Here is a 17,188-nt window from a genome sequence, read left to right as displayed (position 1 = left end):
AACTCTGGAAAATAATCACCAACGCATCCATGATTTCTTGAGCCACCTCCTGGGATGTAGACCATCAGGCCCCGGGGTCTTTTGTGTGTGTTGGGGTGATTGCTTTCATAGTTCAAAGCAACCACCCCAACACACACAAAAGAAGTTGCATCAAGACACTGTTCAAAACGGCCACAACACACTGCAGCACACCAGAACTGCAAAAAGAGGAAGAAGAACACCTATATCATGTATTTGCCAAAAACAGATACCCACGCAATTTCATCAACAGATGCCTAAGGGAACGACAATGGAATGAGAACATGCCGCAACCCAAAGGACTAGCCACACTACCATACATCAAGAGCATTTCCGAACTGACAGCCAGACTACTGCGACCACTAGGACTCATAACAGCACACAAACCAACAGCCACTCTCAGACAACAACTCACCAGGACGAAGGACCCGATACCCAGCATGAGTAAAACCAATGTAGTGTGCAAAATCCCATGCAAGGACTGCACAAAACACTACATAGGACAAACAGGAAGACAGCTAACGATCCGCATCCATGAACACCAACTAGCCATAAAACGACATATCCAGCTATCCTTAGTAGCCACACACTCAGATGACAAGCAACATGAGTTTGACTGGGACAACACTACTATTATAGGACAAGCCAAACAGAGAACAGACAGGGAATTCCTAAAGGCATGGCACTCATCCACAGATTCAATCAATAAGCACATCGACCTGGACCCAATATACCGGCCACTGCAGCAGACAGTTGGAACTGACAACCGGAAGCGGAAGAGACAAACCACTATAAATGCCGGAGGAAACATCACATAAGCGCTTCACAGGAGGCTCCCAAGCACTGAGGATGTCACCTAGACAGGGGACGAAATGTCTGCAACACAAATTCCCAGCTCGGCAAATAGAACCACAACATATTCCCCTGTTTCTGTCTTCAAGGGCCCAATTTTTGTCTTAACCATTTTTTTGCCTTTCACATACCTAAAAAAGCTTTTACTATCCTCCTTTATATTTTTGGCCAGTTTACCTTCATACCTCATTTTTTCTCTGCGTATTTCCTTCTTAGTAATCCTCTGTTGTTCTTTAAAAGCTTCCCAGTCCTCAGTTTTCCCACTTAGTTTTGCTATGTTATACTTTTTTTCTTTTAACTTTATATGTTTCTTAACTTCCCTCATCACCCACGGCCACCCATGCCTCCTCCTAGGATCTTTCTTCCTTTTTGGAATGATCTGATCCTGCGTCTTCTACATTATACACAGAAATATCTGCCATTGTTCCTCCACTGTCATCCCTGCTAAGGTATTGCACCATTGAACTTTGGCCAGCTCCTCCCTCATAGCTCCATCGTTCCCTTTATTCAACAGAAATATTATCACAAGTTATGATGAAATCCATTTCCCACATTCCACAAGAATGTAACATTCAGGATACACACAGTCAGTTCCAAGGGTGCTACATTTGACTGTTTCAAAATGCCAACAACATGCAATTTGTGGAGGGCTTTATAAGGAGTTCAGTAGGTCACTCAGGACCTGGAGTGATGAGGATGTGAGAGGACACAGGAGCAAACTCCATGGTAGGAGTGTTGCCGTTAATTGTATTACTTGGAACTCTATTGGTTTAGTTTAAGGGACTCAGTGAGGAATTAAGTATAGTTCACTGGTTCTGTGCTTTTCAAGTGGAGAAGTTCCAGTAAAACTAAACAATTCAGTCTTGAAGCCAGGATTTGGAAGTCCTGGGGAGCTGGGAAAGTGGGAAGATCACTGGTCGCTTTTGTGGAAAGATGTGATATGCTTGGAAGATACCCATGAGCATGATTAGTTCAGGGTAACTCAGAGAGCACGTGTTAAAAAGGTTACAAACAGTATTTGTGCAAGACTCGACCTCAGGGAAAGTCCCGGGGGCAGAACAGGCTTGATGAAGCTAGGTGTAAGTGAAAAGTTGGAGTTTTCTGAGAATAAATATTGGAGTGCAGTTTTTGGATGCTTGGGAAATGTAACCCGAAGAAAAGAAGATATTTAACCTGAGCAGGAACAGTCAAAGAGGCATTCCATTATGAGTGGCTTTTCTGAAGAAGTTTCAAGGTCAGATCAGCAAAAGTGAAGAATTGTGATCCCTGGTAAAGTTCAATGAGATTCTTAACAACTTGGGGGATTACTGTGAAACCATTGGGATCTGTCTTGATTATATTTGTCATTTGATATGTGCTGTGTCAGGTTTGATCGCAGTCTTTTATCCATATTTATCAAATTGTTAAATTTTGGTGCGTGTAATTAGTTGTACATGTATTTCAGATTATATTGCTGTTATAATGGTGAGTTGTAAAGATGACTGTTCAAAACTGTGAAATGTGACTTTATTTTCAGAGTGTGATTCTTCACATTGTTTACATTTTCTTAAAAAGAAATGTTTGTTGCGAGACAGACTGTGTAACATACAATTCCAGATCAGACCAATTTCAGAGAAGATTTTCAGCCCTATTGATTTGTACCTTTTTCATTTATCTACCTGTCTGTATATCTGTTCTGTCCACTATTTTAATGCCTCCTAATTTAAACACATGCAGACAAATACCTTGGTTTTAGAGTCATTGTCGGGCATCCAATACATTCCACTGAGAACATGAAATTGCATATTTCCTGCTTCTAGGTATCATTGATTTGACATGTAAGAATCAGAACTACATGTGAATAAATGTGCTTATAATACATGACATCTAGGAAAATATTGAGGCTTTAAGCTAGGTGAACTTAATCACCTATAATTATTGCGGTTGGTTGATCTTTGATTCAAGGATGATCTCTACACACACATTAAAAGTTTCTGCCATGGCTGTTCATGAAACTGAGCATGTTGATTCTTGACTTTCAGTTCCCTTGATACCTGCTGCAGGATGACTCCTGAATAAGTTGGATCTGGGAATGGAGGATTTATTTCCTTCTGTGCCAAAGCTGTGCCTCATCATGAACGTGACGCAGCTTGATGAGCAGGTCATTTCTCATCATTTGAAAGATTGGGAATAAGCTCCTCTCAGTCCTCAATGTCAACACTGCCCTGTTTCAAGGAACGCCTCAGAACGATCTTTTGAAATGGTTTCTTTAACCTCAATAGAATGTTGGCTGTTTTGAGAGATGGATGAATAGGATGTGATGGGGGATGTTTCTTGGCCATCGAGACACAGTGTTTCATTTAATATGGTTGCTTATGCAGGAATTTTTACCTGCACACTATTAAACTATCTTCAAGGAAAACACATGTTTATTACATGATCTTCCAGCTGGATCCAATGTAGTCAAATCTATCTGGTCTGTCAAATATTCGACCTCCCATATATAGAACATAGAACAGTGCAGCAGAGTACAGGCCCTTTGGTCCTCGATGCTGTGTTGACCTTTTATCCTACTTTAAGATCATACTAACCTACATATCCTTCATCGTACTACCTTCCATGTGCATATCCAAGAGCCGCTTAAGTGTCCTTAATGTATGTGACTCTATTACCACTGCCAGCAGTGCATTCCATGCACCCATCACTGTCTGTGTAAAGAACCTTCTTCTAGTTACCTTAACATTATGCCCCCTCATGATAGACAGTTCAGCCATGGGAAAAAGTCTCTGTCTATCCACTCTATCTATGCCTCTCAACATCTTGTACGCCTTAATCAAGTCACCCCCATCTTTCTTCACTCCAATGAGAAAAACCCGAGCTCCCTCAACCTTTCTTCATAAGTCATGCCCTCCAGTCCAGGGAGCATCCTGGTAAATCTCCTCTGCACCTTCTCTAAAACTTCCACATCTTTCCCATTTTGAGGTGATCAGAACTGAACACAAAACTCCAAGTGTGGTCTAACCAGGATTCTATGGAGCTGCGGCATTACCTCATGGCTCTTAAATTCAATCACCTGCTAATGAAAGCCAACACACCATGCACCTTCTTAACAACCCTATCACTCTGGGTGGTAACTTTAAGAGATCTATGGACATAGACCCCCCCAAGGTCCCTCTGTTCCTCCACACTGCCAAGAATCCCACCATTAACCCCGTATTCTGCATTCAAATTTGACCTTCCACAACTTCACACTTTTCCATGTTGAACTCCATCTGCCACTGATCAGCCCAGTTCTACATCCTGTCAATCAAGTCATTTGTAAAAATCACAAAGAACAGAGGTCCCAGAACCTATCCCTGTGGAACACCACTGGTGACAGAGCTCCAGCCTGAATGCTTTCCATCAACATCACACTCTGACTTATATGGGCCAACAAATTATGTATCCAGTCAGCCAGATTTCCCTGTATCCCATGCCTGCTTACTTTCTGAATGAGCCTACCATAGGGAACCTTAAAAATTACCTTGCTAAAATCCATGTACACCATGTCCACTACTCTACCTTCATCAACATGTATTGTCACATTCTCAAATAATTCAGTAATGACCTCCCCGTCCTGAAGCCATGCTAACTATCTCTAATCAAACTATGGTTCTACAAGTAATCATAAATCCTGTCTGTCAGAATCCTCTCCAACACTTTACACTGAGGTAAGACTGACTGGGCTGTATTTCCCAGGATTTCCCTCCCATGAACAAGGGAATAACATTTACCATCCTCCAATCATTTATATGTTGAAGGGAAGACACTGGTTTGCATGCTGTTTGGAGGGTTAGTGTGGACTTGATGGGCCAAATGGCTTGCTCCCATACTGTAGGGATTCTGTGACTCTTAACATGTTAGGCTTCAGTGCTCTGGTGTAGCTCAACTCAAGCTGTGAGGATTAACACCTCATCTTCCACCTAGGTATCTTACAGTGTTCAGGATTCAACATTGAGTTTAACAACGTCAGAATGTGATCAGCTTCCTCCATGTTCACTAACCAATCCCCTGCCCCCAGCTCCTGTTAATTAAAGGTTGCTCCCAGCAAATTCAACTCATTTTCAACTATTTGTAGTTCCTGTTATTACCCATTCAACATTTATTTCTTCCCTGGCTTACTATCAGCAATCCCTTTGTCAGCTTCTCTTTCTCTCCCTCTCCTTCTCGGCCACCTGCTACCCCGTTTCTCTTTCTGCTTCTCTATCTGTCTCTTAAACATCCAACATCCATTTGGAGTACTGTGTCCAGTTTTGGTCCCCACACCTCAGGAAGGACATACTGGCACTGGAACGTGTCCAGCGGAGATTCACACGGATGATCCCTGGGATGGTAGGTCTAACGTATGAGGAACGGCTGAGGATCCTGGGATTGTATTCATTGGAGTTTAGAAGATTGAGGGGAGACTTAATAGAGACGTACAAGATAATACATGGCTTGGAAAGGGTGGATGCTAGGAAATTGTTTCCGTTAGATGAGGAGACTAGGACCCGTGGACACAGCCTTAGAATTAGAGAGGATAAATTCAGAACAGAAATGCGGAGACATTTCTTCAGCCAGAGAGTGGTGGGCCTGTGGAATTCATTGCCGCAGAGTGCAGTGGAGGCCGGGACGCTAAATGTCTTCAAGGCAGAGATTCATAGATTCTTGTTTTCTCGGGGAATTAAGGGCTACGGGGAGAATGCGGGTAAGTGGAATTGAAGTGCCCATCAGCCATGATTGAATGGCAGAGTGGACTCGATGGGCTGAATGTCCTTCCTTCCACTCCCATGTCTTATGGTCTTATGGTCTAACCCCTCTTCCTGATTGAGGGTCATTGGACAGAACAGGTTGAGTCTATTTCTCTTCTTTCCCCTGACTCAGGCAGACCTGCTGAGTTTCTCCAGTACATTTATTTTCGTGACAAATGTCCTGCACCCTCAGTTGTTCATTTTCTATTGTTGTGCAAGATAGCTGTGTCAATTCTGTATGGCAGGGCAGTGAGTGTTTGACAATAACGACTTCTGCAAGTAAACAGAAGTCTTAATGTGCAAAGCATCCATTATTTTGAAATCTGGGCTGTTTATCATCAAGACCTGAGTGGTCGCGGAATTCTATAATCTATGAAAATGAATAACTTAATGTCCTGAATATTTTATTTTATGAGGCATAACCAATTTTATATTGGTTGGGTATATCATCATAGAAACTAAAGTTTTTAATGTTAAAAATCATACAACACCAGGTTATAGTCCAACAGGTTTAATTGGAAGCACACTAGCTTTCGGAGCGACGCTCCTTCAATCACCTGATGAAGGAGCGTCGCTCCGAAAGCTAGTATGCTTCCAATTAAACCTGTTGGACTATAACCTGGTGTTGTGTGATTTTTAACTTTGTACACCCCAGTCCAACACTGGCATCTCCAAAGTTTTTAATGGTTCAGTATGCTGAATCTGATGCTTTTTCTTGGCAGATGCCCTGTTCATGTGAAAATGCAAAGTAAACCCATAGCAATTGAGAAAATGGTTCTAAGAATCATGCTGGAAGCAAACTATTTTGGATTGTCATCTTTTTTAAAAAAATGAATTGTAAACATTACATTTTGTGCTTTCTATTGCAGTTCTGAATAATGCAATTGAGAGGATGCTAAATGGCAATGCTGAATAGAAATGCAATTAGGGTAAGTTGTCCAATTTGAAACTTGTATATGCATTCAGCTGAAATTTGTTTTATTATGTAATTTAAAAGAATGATGGGGCTTAAAGCTAAGAGTATTGTGCCGCACGAACATTTTATTTTTCTTCACATTTAAGGGTAAAACACATCATTGATTTTATTGAATCATGTCACAAACATATTTATAAATTAAATGAAAATTTGTCATATTATATTAAACTGATGTTTGTCCTCATTTATCATGTCTCATCCGAGAACAGCAAGTAGCTTTGTCATTCAACAAAAGTACTAGTGATAAGTAGACAAATTGATGCACAGCAATTAGTGGCTTTTGACTGCAAAAACATATGTGTGATATTGTTTGTTGTGTTTCAATGATTGGTAAGAACTCCAAAATACTACAAGTGTGTTTAGTCTTTAATTCCAAAAAACTATTTTAAAAAGAAGGCTGCTCCAGAGAGAAAATAGCAACTATGATATAAAAATAAATTCAGCAAGATATCAAATAAACTTCAAACAGATTGTGCTGTGATCTCTCATGACTATGAAGTTAACAAGGGGCCACGACTTCCTACTTGGCAGCAAGTCATCCCTGCACTTAATGTCCCAAACATCATCAGACACACTTTGTTTTTCTCTTTTATGTATTCTTCAAAGATGGATAAAAAAAATCTGACATCTGTTAGAATGGGCTAGTGGCAGTGAACCACCTTCTATGTACCAACCTGTACTGAACCGTTAGTGTTCCTGCCTAGACCTGGAACAAATTGGAGAAACTCGCCCAGGTCTGATGGTAATAATTGTCATACATAAAATATGCATAATTATTTGATAATGGTAAGAAATACATTGCAACTTGCCACGATTCAAAATTGTGGATGGAAAAACACCAATTAACAAGAGCAAATAGAATGATGCATCTGGCTTAAGCAGTTGTACAAATCAATGTGTGATCAGTTCAATTTCTGCCTGAGTGGTGTCTGTTACTCTTGTCTACACTCCAACTAATAATTCCCTCCAGCTCGGCAAAGCACAAATCATCCTAAGTATCCTGTTCTATATCCAAATAACCATTGCAAGCCAGTGAGGAATATCCTGAAGTCACCTTACAATACCACAGATTAGGTCAATCAAGCTATTGTGTAAGTATGGGGAAAGGTGTTGTTTTGTTTCAGTTTCATTCAATTATTGCAAAACAGTTACTCAGTGTAATACTAATTTAGAGTTTACATTGTTATTATGCTGTCTGTTAACTGCTACTGAGTCAATACACAATAACATTATTCAATGTTATTATAATTACCATGTACTACTTCAAATAAGCTTGTGAATAGCGAGGCTGTATGTAGTTTTGATATTTTTACCAGATGAATGATAGATTATTTGTGAAGAAGAATATGAGTTTTATACCACGAATATGAAGAAATTATGTCCTTAATGATTTGTATGGCAGCAGGGATGGGGGATTAGTATTATGACATTGAGAAAAGATGGCTAGTACAGCAAAGGATTAACCAGCTGCTCATCACACAGGGTACAGTATTGTACTTTTGGAGTCCGGTACTGGTAACAACAGATTTTCCTATTTTCTGCAAATCTAAAGATGAAGAAGGGCTTATGCCCAAAACGTTGATTCTCCTGCTCCTCGGATGCTGCCTGGCCTGCTGTGTTTTTCCAGCACCACATTTTTCAACTTTGATCAGGAAATGTTAAGTATTGAGGAACACGATAACCCATCTCAATTTGGAGGACAAAAATAAAATTGCAGTATTGCCCTATGCCACAGTTGTTTCTTTATCGTGGTTTGGTTTTTATTATCGCTCAGATGGAGCATTGTCTCACCAATGTGCCATACCATTTTTGAATTTCATTCATTTATCTTTTTGAGCAAATGTTCAAAAAGGTTGAAACAAAAGGTTAGACCATAAGAAATGAGAACCGAGTTGGCTGTTTGGTCCCTCATGCCCTCTTCACCATTCAATAGGATCATGACTAATTTGATATTTCTCACGTCCACTTCTCTGCAACCATTGATTCCCATATTGATTAAGGACCCATCTATCTCAGCCTTCAATATACATGAATAGTTTGCTCTTCTAGCTCTTTGTGGCATACGTTCCAAAGATTTTCAACCCTTAGAAGAAATTTCTCCTCAGCTCAGACCTTAATCGGTGCCCGTTTTTTTCTGAGACTATGCCCCCTGGTCCTTTCCTTTCCCAAGAGGGAAGTATCCACTCAGCATTTACCCTATCGAGCCCCTTAAGAATCCTGTATGGTTTCATGAGATCACCTCTCATTCTTCTAAACTCCAGTGAATAGGATCCCAACCTGTTTAGCCATTTGCTCATAAGACAGTCCCTACATCGGCAAAAGTGGCAATGTAATAATCGGTCCATGCCAATAGAGCTATTCAGAATGCAAAACTTATTAAAATCTGTTGACAAAGTAAGATACAATAGAGATGCAAGAATTTATTTTTCATTTGTGAGTAGGATAAAATTATTTCAAGACAGATGTGCTTCCAAATCTTTTTTTTGCTTCATCTGACATAAGTTCAAAGGAATTCTATTTTGTGCAGTGAACGGTAGAAACTTGGTGATTATATTCATGCATCCTAAGTAATCTCCAGTCGGAAAACAAGGATGAAATGGAATGCCTTGAATAGCAACCTTTGTTAACAATTTACATTTTCTTCCCAAGCATAAATGTCAAATGACTTGAATACCATGAAAAGTTGAAAGGTATGAAATATGGACTAACATCTCCCAGACTCTCAAACACAGAAATAAATTGTTGATAGTTGTGTCACAATGCACAATGCCTTATGCGCAGAACTTGACTTGGACCTTGAGGAAATTTGCAACAAATCTATAACAACATCCTGTTAGTGATTCAAAATTATGATTTTGTCACATTCTTTCCTCAATTTATTCAGGTCTAAAATCCAAACAAAATGTCTGCAAGTTAGCTTTGAGAAATATAAAAGCATTATCATCTTTATGCAGTGACCAGCAAGAAAGCCTTGTTTGTTTATTACAGCATTGACACAATTAACACTTTTTTTTTTACTATTGGCTATTTTAATAAGCTCCAGAGAATTTTTTCTCCATCTCTGGAACCTAATGTGTTCCTCTATGTCCACCATTGGTGGTTTTATGTTTCACCACCATCAGCTTGTTGTTCCCTCCCATAATATCCCCACTACTAACATTCCTTATTGTTAAACGTATCTTTCACCAGTTGCCAATTCTAATGTCCCTTCTATTGATCTGTCAATTTGTCATCACATTCATGTGGAATCTGGTCCCATGTTTTACTCTTAAAGGAAATATTAGAATGCAATTGTATTATGATTTGACTGAACATGCCAGTTGCATTAATATTCATCTCTTAATTGTTCTTGTGAGTTAAAAAAGATTGTTAAAATTGTTAATGACTGTTAGTGCAGATTGTTACAGCTTTGTTCTGACTACACATTGCTTTTGAGCTGCTTAAATAAGTGCTTTTCTACAAACACGTTGATCAGCATACTTCATTGTAATTTAAGCATTTCAATAACTTTTTCTCAGACCAAAGTCTGAGAAGTCATAATTTCATTCAATTATTATTGGCTTTTGAACCTTTTACTTTGCCTGTAGTTTATCAGCTACACTGGTGGGAGCATTATTCTTAATCATGTGAATGTCCAATATCTCTATATCTGGTTATCAGAAGGACGTGCTTTCATTTCTCCTTATTTTCCAATATATTAAAAATAAACTTACTATATTGCAATAAGGAGTCAGCCTGGGCCTGCTTGGTATGGTGTAGGTGGGCTGCTGGAAATGTCACCAATAACTCAGTGATATTTTCTGGTTAGAATAAGAGCAACTGGGTTTTGGATAGCTTCGTTGGTTAAAATGACTGGAGTGAGGTGGGAATAATGCCTTCAAATATGATTTTGATCCCTGAAGCAGCTGAAAATCTTTCTTAGGTCTTGAGTTGTGTAGCGGGATGAACTTAATGGAGATATTTTCTGGGTAACAGTGATCAGACTAGAGTCGAATTTCAGATTGAGTTTGAGATTAATGTAGAGAAGTCTGAAAGTAGTGTGCTAAACTTAGGTCATGTGATTGCCTTCGTTTTACGACCAGGTTTGGCTCCTCTTTCCAACCTCTCCAGTTGGTCGCAAGAAATCTTTAAGTTCTTTTAGCAAGAGTCTATAACTCTCCTTCATTATAATGCAGTTAACTAATTTTTAAACTAATAATAATTGCAACATTTTCCTGATTGAAAGAATGGGCACAATTATTAATAGCCGATCTAAGTGGGTGTGAAATTGCATGCATACTTGCGTGTAAAGTTAAAAGGAGTATTATGACCAGTTCAAAAAGACATCAAAGAATATACAGTTTAGAGTGTTCTACATGGAAACACAAAAGATAAAAGTAGGCCATTTGATCCCTCAAGCCTGCACTGCCAATTAATAATATTATGGCTGATCATCGAACTCAATATCCTAACTCATCAACCCAATCTCCTCAACACCCACCCTCCACAATATCCCTTAGCCACAAAAGCTAAAGCTCTGTCGTGATTGTAAGGTGGTCAGCCAGGTGAGTGTCATAGAATACGGATTCCCGATTGGTGCTGTTCATCAGGTCCAAAGAGAGAGCCATATCTGACAGATAGAAACAGGAGTGTCAGAGGTTCTGTTCACTCTGAGAGCAGGCTCTGGGGGAGCTGGATCAGTGTAAAGGACTTTCCATGTGTAATTAAAGGGTGACTTGGGTGACAGGATGCAAATCCCTGTGGAGTTATTTCAACCATCTATTTGAAAACACAATGTTTTGGCCTCAATTACATTCTATAGTAGTGAATTCCATAGGCTCACTACTCCTTGGGTCAAGACATTTCTTCTCATCTCAGTGCTAAGAGGTTTACTCCTTATCATTAAACTATTGACCCCTGGTTCTGGACTTCTCACTATCATGAAGATCCTTCCTGCATCTAACCTTCTAGTCTTGTTAGAATTTTCTAGGTTTCAATGAGATTCCCCCACCTTCCCCCCCCCCCCCCCCCCCCACCCCACACACACACACCATTGATCTAAATTCCAGTAAATACAATCTTAACTCACTCAATTTCTTCTTATATTGTCAACCTTGCCATAGTGTCATAGAGTTATAGAGATGTATAGCACAGGGACATTTCAGGAATCAATTTGATCAACGCTCAAATCTTCACTGCACTCCCTCTATAGCAAGAGTATCATTCTTTAAATAAGGAGACCAAAATGGCACAGAGTATTCCAGTTGTGGCCTCACTAACGACCTGTATAATTGCAGCAAGAATGTCCTTGAGGCATGACTATTTAAGCTGAGACAACATTTGTTTAATTAGTGTCATAGGCCCTTAGCAACAGCAAATATTGCAGTTATCTTCTGAGTTTTCAGTGCTTTGATGTTTCTTTATAATCCGTATTGTTACTGCATGGACTATAATGTTTAACTTCTCAATTTGGCATCCTTTAGTCTTTCATGAAAGAAGAAACTTTCTTGCGACAGCTTGTTTGTGTGTTTCTATGTTTGATTTTGTTCTCTCCAGGCTTGGTAATTGTAGATGATGTTTTCATCTTCAACATGAAAACATTTTCATCAAATGAAGATAAGAAATAAGGTTCTTTTCAACATCCTCAACATGCGCCTGTGCCACCACCCTGCCCCCCCCCCCAAAAAAAAAACACCTTCACTGCATTGGGGAAACTTTAATTTCAGTTCAGCTGTCTGTTTTCTAATTCAGTGCTGTTCGTCAAGTGATACCTGTGCCCATTTTAAATCTGTGACTTTAGTTCCATTCTTATTTAAGCCATTTCAGTCCATGGAGCATTAAAATTGATGATGGAATTCAAAAATCAATAGCCCTAGTCACATAAATCATGACAATAGGCTTAAAGGACCGATTTTGCTGAAGTAAATCTGGCAATTAGATGATGAGATGTGGTAGAAGAGATATGGTGATATTTAAAGATACATTTTGAAATCGCAACAAACAACTCTATGGGAAAAGAGATCTATTTGTTGCTAACTTGAAAGGTTCAGAACAGTATTAAACTAAAGTAAGTGACTTAAAAATCTGCTAATAGCAACAATAAGTCTCAGCATTGTGGGGAGTTTTAGAAACCCGCAGATAAGGAGGGAGAAAGTGGAAATTAAGAGTTAACTACACGAAATCAAAAAAAACAATTTTTACAGAGTCAAAAGGTAGAGATAACAAATGTAAACAGGGGTCCCTTGGAAACCAAGGCAGAAGAGTTAAAAATGGAGAATATGGAAATGGCAGATATAAAATATTTGAACCTGAAATCCATATTTCTCTGTGGAGTTTGCACACTCTCCCCGTGATGATGTATTTTCCCTCCAGGTGCTCTGGTTTCCTCCCACAGTCCAAAGTTGCCAATAGTGTCTAGGGATAGGCAGGAAAGTGGATTATCCATGGGAAATGCAGGGATAGGGTGGAGGGAACATCTGGCTGGAATGCTCTTTGGTGGGTCGGTGTAGACTCGATAGGCTGAATGGTCTACTTCCACACTGTAGGGATTAAGGCTGTAAAAGAGGTAGCTGTAGAGATGCAGGATGCCCTCATTATGATTTCCAAAATTCCCAAGAGACTGTGATGGCTCCTCTGGTTTAGAAGATAACAAGTGTAATGACATTATTCAAGAAGGTAAACTGTAAACTAAGAACTGCAGCTATCCTGAGGTCAGTCAGTGGCATAAATTCTGCAATCAATTATTTTTCAAACAATTTCACAGCATGCTTGGAAGCTGGAGATCTCAATAGGCTAGCATGAGGTTCCAGTTCACACAATACCAGTGCAATGATTCAGTGTTCATTTCAGCTGAAATAGGCTTGGGACCTGCCTCCTTGACTGCACTGAGTGCAATGTCAAATCGCCATCATTAACAAAACCTTCCAAGCAAAATAGCTCAGGATTCAGCATCAGAATGAGCAAAGGGTCTACCATTGGCAGAGCGCAATATAGTGAAAGAATGTGTAAAACACTGATTATAATTTGATAGGCAAAATAAACATGCCTTTATGTCAGTGAAATTATGCTTGATATATTCATTAAAATTTGTTGAGGCTGTAGCCTAGTAGGGTTTTAAAGTAAAGTGAGTAGATTGGGCATATTTGAAAAGCTATTTGATAAAGTGCAACTCAAAAACCTGTATAAGGGAAGGCCTAGCGGGAGTTGAAGGTATGCAAGGATTAAGTATTGATTATAGGACAAAACAATAGAAACTAAGAATAAATGGATCATTTTAAAGTTGACAATGTCTAACTGTGAGAGTGCCCAGCAATCACTCCTGAAGCTCTGCTTTTTACAATTCAGATTAATGAATTAGATGAACGGACAGTGTGATGTACCTGAATTTGTTGCTATGTTAAAGCTGCGTGTGAAAACAAACAATGAGAATGACACCAAGGCTTGGATTTTCCCAGCTTTGTGGACGGAGGAAGGGTTTCCAGGGAATTAGATGGGAGCCACCTTGGGTTGGCTTCCCAAAGCCTTCCTGCCTCTTGTGACTTTCTTGACAGCCGATGACTATTTGAGCTAAAAACTCCATGCCAGAATGATGGGGGTGCAGTAATGAAAGGCTGCAATTCAGTCAGTGAATAGGCCACCAGAGCAATATCCCCTTCATCCCAATATTCTAAAGACTTTGAGAGTCTTGGCGCAGTCTGTCTGTATTGGTCATTTTGAGGATGTCTTCATGTTGAACTATACACATAGTCAACAATCTGTCTGATCAACATTAACCACTCCCAGAGGGGTTGCCGTGATTCTAAAGTTCTCTGCCCTTGACGTCAGCATTGGGAACTTGTCTATCATATTGGTAATACAGGAAATACCCAGGTGACCAATTAAGTAACTGCATCCCCTGGAAAATCACATTGCTAGTCTCACTGACAGGAAATGCTGAACATGGTCTCACATTTGATCCTGTCTATTGGATCCCAAAGCCCACTGACAATTCAACTCAATAAGGGACACAGGTTAAGCGAAAAAGTAAGACGTTGGCAGATGGCGTATAATTTAGGCTTATAATTTTATCTATTTTGATAAGAAGATCTCTTTTAAAATAGTGAGAAACATTGAACATTTTCAGGAGATTTTGGGTATTGTTTGCGAACAATAAATGGTATGTTAATCTTTGTTGTAAAGCAGTTTGAGTTTCAAAGTGAGGAAACATTGCTTCATTGTACATGATTTTGGTGAGAACACACCTGATGTGTTGTCTACTGTTCTAGACTCCACACCCAAAGAAGGTCTTTGAGCGAAACTCGCAACTGATTCCCAGAGTAAAAGAGTTACCCTTTAGGAGAGTTTGACCAGAATGAGCTTATGCTGTTCGGAGTTGGGAAGAATGAGGCTAATCTCATTGAGATGTTTCAATGGAAGAACCTCACTGACTGGATACTGTTTTCCTTGGCTTATTTTGCAGTAATTTATTGGGTCATTTCAATCAACCACATTATTGTATAAGCTCACACAAAAGAATAACATATTTCCTTGACATTGAATGATGTTTGTTTGTTTTTTTTCAGTCAACCTTACTGATTTAAAAAATATCAAACTTTACTGAATTATGTAAACTTGAATTCATCAACTGCCATAGAGAGATTTGAACTCACATCTCCAAACCTCTGGATCACTAGTTCAGTAATATATCCACTATGCTACCATATCCAATTGATTAAATGCTACTATAGCAATGTTTTACTTTATGTTCTGGCACCTAACTCCTCTGTATAAAGGAATATTAAGTTGATCTTATTTTAAAGAAATAACTTGGACCTCCTTCTCCATACAATAAAGCTGAGCATGGAGGCTGTGGGTTGGCAATGTGAAGCTGAATATGCGGCTGAACTGGTGGAGTGTGGGGTGGGTATCGGTGTTAGAGTTTTGCAAGCATATATCTACTGGAAGAAATGCAATCGCTATATTGAGGGGTGTGCAACAACCAATAACCATTAAAATAAGATTTTTTGAGGTGCCACTTAAAGTTATTATGGCAAAAATAAAGTTCTGTGAATGTACTAATTTTCAAATATTCGAAATGCAATGATATATTTAGAATTTGATTTCATCACCATTCTTCTGTCGCACATTGCATCATATCCTGCTATCACTTTAATAATGCAAATTATTTAATTTGCCTGTAACCTAATTTGATGACTGGTTCCACCTCCATGCAAATATATTTCACCTCAATTATAACTACTTCTGGCAGATTGATTGATGTGCTTTTTTTATTTGTCTTTGAATTAATCAATTAGCAGTTCAATCATGTGCAACTGCATTTGTCATCTTTTCTATCATTATTGAAATCTTGACTTTCCAATAATTTTCATTAGCATTCCATAATGTTAAGAAATAAAAATGGAATTTGTTTCTTTTCAGCCATTGTACGTAAATGGCTTTTGTGATGTTTCAAGTGTAACAGAAGATCATATCCCTAGGTGCAAGTGGTAATAGTAAAGTATTTTTCACTCTAGCCTGTCATTCCTGCATTAATGAGACCTGACCCTCAATGGGCCAGCCCTTCCACTGCCATTAATAGCTAAGTGACTGGCCTATTCTGTCAGCCTGCCGCAAAGGGAGAATCTACCTCAGCAAATCTATTTATTCATGGTAAGTAATACAAGGGATGAGCCACTAGTATTTTTCTTGGCTATATCCAGCAGGTGTTTTTCTTCAGTCTTCTGAAACAATGCCTATCATAACACTTTTTCTTTAAATTATTTAAATTTCTATTATGCAATGTTAAAAGGGGCAGGTAAATGATGAGTCATTGATCTAAAAAATTACCTCATTTTGTGTCAAATCAGCATTACATGCTAATTATCAATGCAAATGTGCAGAATATCCACATTGTAACATACTTGTAATATTAATAATTTGATTTGGTTTATTATTGTCACATATACCTAGGTGCAGTGAAAAGTTTTGTTTTGTATGCAGTACTGGCAGATCATACTGTACAAAGTTTGTAGGGTAATAGACCAGAGCTAAGTATACAATATTAATGCCTCAAAGAAGATGCACAGAAAGTGAGATCAGCATTAAATTAAAAATTTGAGAGGTCCATTTAGAAGTGTAATAGCAGGGAAGAAGGTATTCTTGAATCTATTCATACGTGTATACGAACTTTTATACCTCCAGCCCGATGGAAGGAGGTGGAAAAGACTATAACCAGGGTGGGAGGGGTCTTGGATTATATTGTCTGCTTTCCTGAGGCAGGAGGAAGTATAGATAGGGTCAATGGATGGAAGGTTGGTTTGCATGATGGACTGAGCTGTGTTTATGACTCTCTCTAGTTCATCTCTTGTTAATTATGTTAAAATAGCTTCTGATATGGCCACTCTCGAGTGCTGTAATTTCTAGCTTGATACGAAAACAGCAGCAAAAAACAACAGGCTGTGTATTTAAATGTTGTAGCCTTTAAAGTAGATGCATGACACCATCTCATGTTTAATTAAGGTTCAGTGTGGGAGCCCCCTAATCACATGGGGGTCTGTCCGAAATCCAAGGTATTTTGCAACATTCTCCAGTAATCTTGAGGGAATGATATTGTTATCTCAAATTTGTTTCAAATTTA

The 17,188-nt window shown here is 39.0% G+C and overlaps 1 protein-coding gene across 1 annotated transcript in view; it reads left to right on the top strand.

The window, feature by feature from the left end:
• The window catches only part of pcdh15b (protocadherin-related 15b), a 1,519,471-nt gene that overhangs the window by 522,682 nt on the left and 979,601 nt on the right, over nt 1–17,188 (top strand). The window contains exon 3 of the mRNA XM_072557866.1: nt 6,488–6,547. The gene's annotated coding sequence lies outside the window, so the exon portion shown is untranslated. The remainder of the gene's footprint in view (nt 1–6,487; nt 6,548–17,188) is intronic.

The sequence above is a fragment of the Chiloscyllium punctatum genome, chromosome 38 (genome assembly GCF_047496795.1).
Source record: "Chiloscyllium punctatum isolate Juve2018m chromosome 38, sChiPun1.3, whole genome shotgun sequence".
In the NCBI taxonomy this organism is placed as follows: domain Eukaryota; kingdom Metazoa; phylum Chordata; class Chondrichthyes; order Orectolobiformes; family Hemiscylliidae; genus Chiloscyllium; species Chiloscyllium punctatum.
This window is presented reverse-complemented; position numbering and strand designations above follow the sequence as displayed.